This window comes from Vipera berus (genome assembly GCF_964194415.1).
Source record: "Vipera berus genome assembly, chromosome: 2".
Taxonomy (NCBI): domain Eukaryota; kingdom Metazoa; phylum Chordata; class Lepidosauria; order Squamata; family Viperidae; genus Vipera; species Vipera berus.
Window position 1 is genome coordinate 138080019 of NC_138203.1, and position 4434 is coordinate 138084452.

The window sequence follows — 4434 nt, forward strand, 5'->3', positions numbered from 1 at the left end:
GTTTTTTTTCCTTGTGAATAGAAATGTGTGGTGGTCTTGAGTCTTTATCGCTGGTCTTTATTATTTCTTCGGAATTCTGAATAGCACATCAGAAAAGCATCTTAGTGTGGATTGCCAAGTTGTGACCTTCATGAGTGAGGGAGGGGAAATTTGTAGCCAGAAAGAAGAATAAATTTTCCCATATTGAGAGATGAATTGGGAGGAGGCAGTTGGCCTTGAAATGCAAACAGCTATGCTGCGGGGTAGGGGTATGGTGACGCCTAAATATGAGACATGTCAAACTTGCGACGTCACGTATCGGGACGGTTTTGCCGTTGCTGGCAATGGGGTGGGCACAGCTTCCGGATGACACGTCCGGCCCGCGGGCCAGCAGTTTGACAGCCCTAGGCTACGTGAATATGCAAGGCTCCTTGCAGAAGTTGCGCAAAACCTATTGTGTAAATCACCTAAAAATGTTAACCAGATATTAAGAACATTTAAGTCAGCATTGGGCTTCTGTTGGTCCTCTACCAAGGAGACAATTGGCAAGATCCTCCTCTTGCAGTTCTGCAGAAGACTTTATGGTGACATGACATCAAGAAATTCTCATTTTGATTTTCTCAAACTAGCATTCTATATCAGCCCTGCATTTTAAACAGTAGTCTTGTCCAACAGCAACTGGGGTTCTCTGCTTTTTTTTGCTGCTGTTTGGTTAATGGAGCAAGGAAGGCTGTAGCAGTTGTTGGAAAGAGTTACAGTAGATGTAGATACTGGACCTAAACTCAAGTGTTTAATATTTTAGTTGTACGTTGTATCTTACTTTCCTGAAATATATTTGTATTAGCTGGATACAGGTTTTGCACTAGGAAACATCAGATCTTACCTATTTGGACAGATGTAGAAAATAGTGATACTCAGTGGAACTGTCATTAAAATGTCACTTTGTGACACTGAACAAGTTTAATAAATAAAAATAAATATCAGCAGAAGACCCATCCCATCTGGAGGCCTTGAAATGTGCTTAAGATCTTTTCTGCTTTTGAAGTAGCTAAAAGGAGAGGGGAAGCTAGCTAGTTTTAGTTTCTGGCAATTACACTAAACAGCTGAGTGAATGAAGGCTGCCTTCACCCCTTCCAGAGGACTACATTTTAGGCTGATTTTCTATCTCCCTGCTCTTAACCACACACAGTTTGTGAGAAATAGCTAGATGCAGTAGCTAAGTTTCCTTAATGTCGTTCAAAATAAAACAGCAGCAACTGCCATTACAAATGACTGTTAACAACTTGATTTCTAGTGGTTGTGGAGACAACCTTGGTCACATTACAAACAAAAATTGTGTACACTTGTGTAGAACTCTTAATAGTTTTACGTTACAACTCAAATTTTCTGCATTCGGGCATTTGCTTGCAAAAGCTAAGCAATTTTATTATCAGAGCAATATTATACTGTATGTCAGTTGGGCCGAGAGTGCTATAGTGTAGTCTGCAATAAGGAAGCACTTGTTTTAAACTATATTACCGGTAACTTTAACTTAGTGTAGCTTTAGCCAACAGCATCAACAGCATCCAGAGATCCCTTTTGTCCCTAGTTGTTTCCTCAGCCAACCAAACTCCAGAGTACATCTGGATGTTTTAACAATAATTTTGTTAGTAAAATATATTGAAGACCTATACTGACATTTGCACTTAGGTGTTTAGGCTATAGAAGGGGAGACATTTGGTGTTAAGTGTGATTTTCTCTTGCTTTGCTTGCTGGTGGAGATCAAAGAAACTGCAGAAGTCCAACAATAGTTATTTACAATTCTATTAAACTTCTTTGGCGTCTGAATTTTTAGTAGGCATTGTACATTCCCTTTCAAACACACTTTTGTGCATCCTTAAGGAATAGAAATGTCCTTAAGTGCAACTTTAATAAATGAAAGCTGGAATCCTTACAATGGGGAACTCTGGTCATGTTGAGAAAATAGATGTAAAGAGGGGGGGGCATGTTTCAGATTTACTCTCGCATACATGCTATTGCATTTGGAAATACAAACGAAACGAAGGGCTATATTAGCATGCCAACACTGAATACAAAATGGTCTTTAATTGAAATCCGTAGTGCCATTATTCATCTAAGCAATGTTAGTTCCATACAGTTATGATCTATCTTACAAGGGTAGATGTTAAAACAATAGGGAAAGCACAGATCAAAAGTGGTAGGAAGTATGGCTTTATCGAAGGGATCGAGAACTTGCCTTCCACAGGAAGAATGACAAAACTTAAGTTGGGAGAGGCCAAAGTGTGTGTCTTAACATCATGCTTGCTGCGTAAGTGCAGCGTTTCTTACAGAGGCTTTATGCTGGCAAGAGAATGAATACAGCCATAAGGAGCCTGAACAGAGACCCTGGATTTTACAACATAGATTCAAGTGTGTTAACGAAGGACAGAATCATTTTAACCTGCTGTAAAAGAACGTATACTATCTGCCAGGAGTTTGGCTTTCATTTCCTGTTTTTGAGAGTTTTGATTTGCAGATTGGGAGACCTATTTTGTGTATGTTAATTTTTACGGTTGGAAAATCAAGCCCAGTATTGATTTTTCTTAACGTTTTTCCAAACTAGGAGGCACATAACTTTTCTTAGCAGGGCTATCTGAAGCACCAGTATTTGACTTCAAAAATTTGGAGCGTGTTGCCCACAACTGAATTACAGCTCCATTTTGCAGAGGCAGGCTGCGAATTCTGGGTGCCATCGCAAGAGGCTACCAGTTGGGCGAGATAGGTTTAACCCATTCCCTCATATAAAAAGAGTCAGTAACCGCAACAAACTTTTACGTAATTGTGGCTTCTGTTGGCTGTACGCAAAATATAAAAATGCTAATTTATCAGCACTGAAATTGGCCAGCAATAGGAGATAAATTCTGCAGGACTTGATCTATGTTTACAAGGGTTTGATGCTGAATTCTGGTTTTAATTTTGCTTTGAGATTTCTACCCACATTTGAGCTTTCTCACTACTGTTATCTTACCAAATGACCTTGCATGGATCAAATCAAAGGGCTACCTGATGTAAAACTTAGCTGCAATAAGAACCCAATTGCCCTGGCTTATTTGTTCAAGCTAACCACTTTGGGCTTCAATCGTGAATCAAGTTCATAAGACACCTAAGGAAGAGAGGATGGAAAAATGACATCTTTCCATCATTTCCACAGAAGTGTCATTTTGTGACTGAAAATCTAAGGATGAATTGATCTGTAAAGTTGTTGGATGAATCTAGTTGTGTTCTCTGAGTGCAAGAAGGAAGGACCACATCAGTTGTGTTAACTTTTGCAAGTATACTAGCTAGCCATATCTACACTTTCCCCCCCCACCACCCCAGCTGTATATTCAGGGTGAAATGGGGTCTTGATGCATGTCCAGCCATCGTCTCTAATTTAATTTGCCACATTTGTAATAAGGGGAAGCCAAATATATAGTGAAAAGTGCATAGGGCTTCTTTCTCGATTGTTTCGTAGCACGGACACAAAAATGTCGGGTGTCTGAAACAAATAGGAAAATGCCTATCACACGGAAGTGGTGGGAAACTAAAAAAAAGTTTGCCTAACTCCTGCCATGCCGTTAAAAGTATTTTTAAGAAGTGTCCGCAGGAAACATTAAATACAGTCAACATTTTGATTAGAACCTGCCTCAAAATTACACCCGATGCTGTAGCCTTGCCAAGAAGACGACAGATAACAATGTTTGGAAGACAGGCTGTTTTCTCTCTGGAGTTTAGCCACAAGATCTTTTGGGTAGGTGCATAGGGAACACAAAACACGACCCATGCTGACCCCTTCTGCAGAAAGGAAATTTAAAACGGGAAGCTCTAAATTATGTGAAAATTCTTACATTTTCCAAACTTCAACCGCCTGCTAGGGCTAGTCAGGAGGGAGGCACAAGGCAGTACGGCGGTGTTGAACATGGTTCTTTCTCCCTTTCACTGAGTTTGATAAATTTCTTCAGTCAAGAATTTCTATTTGAAAGGTTAGAGAAGCAGCTAGACATGTAATTTCGCATCTTCCCTGCCGTCAATCTTGGTTCTCCTGCTTCTAAGGTTATTTCCATTTAGCTGATGGATCTCCTGTAGAGCTAGGAAGCTGGAATTTGAGTTGTGGTATTGCCCAGGTGCAGTGATGGCGAACCTTTTAGAGACCGAGTGCCCAAACTGCAACCCAAAACCCACTTATATTATCATCGGGTGCCGGGTGGGTGTGGCCCATTGGCTGGGTGTGGCTCATTGGGTAGGCGTGGCCCATTGGGTGAGCGTGGCCGGGTTGGTAACGGCAGACTGGGTGGGACTAAAAAGTTCAATCAATCAATTCCAACTTTGCGAGATCTTTTTTTCCCCACGAGTTGAAATTGATTGATTGAACCTTTTTTTTTTGCACACGGCAGAAGCCTAAAGCGAAAAAGGTTTTATGAAACCCAGCTGAAGGCC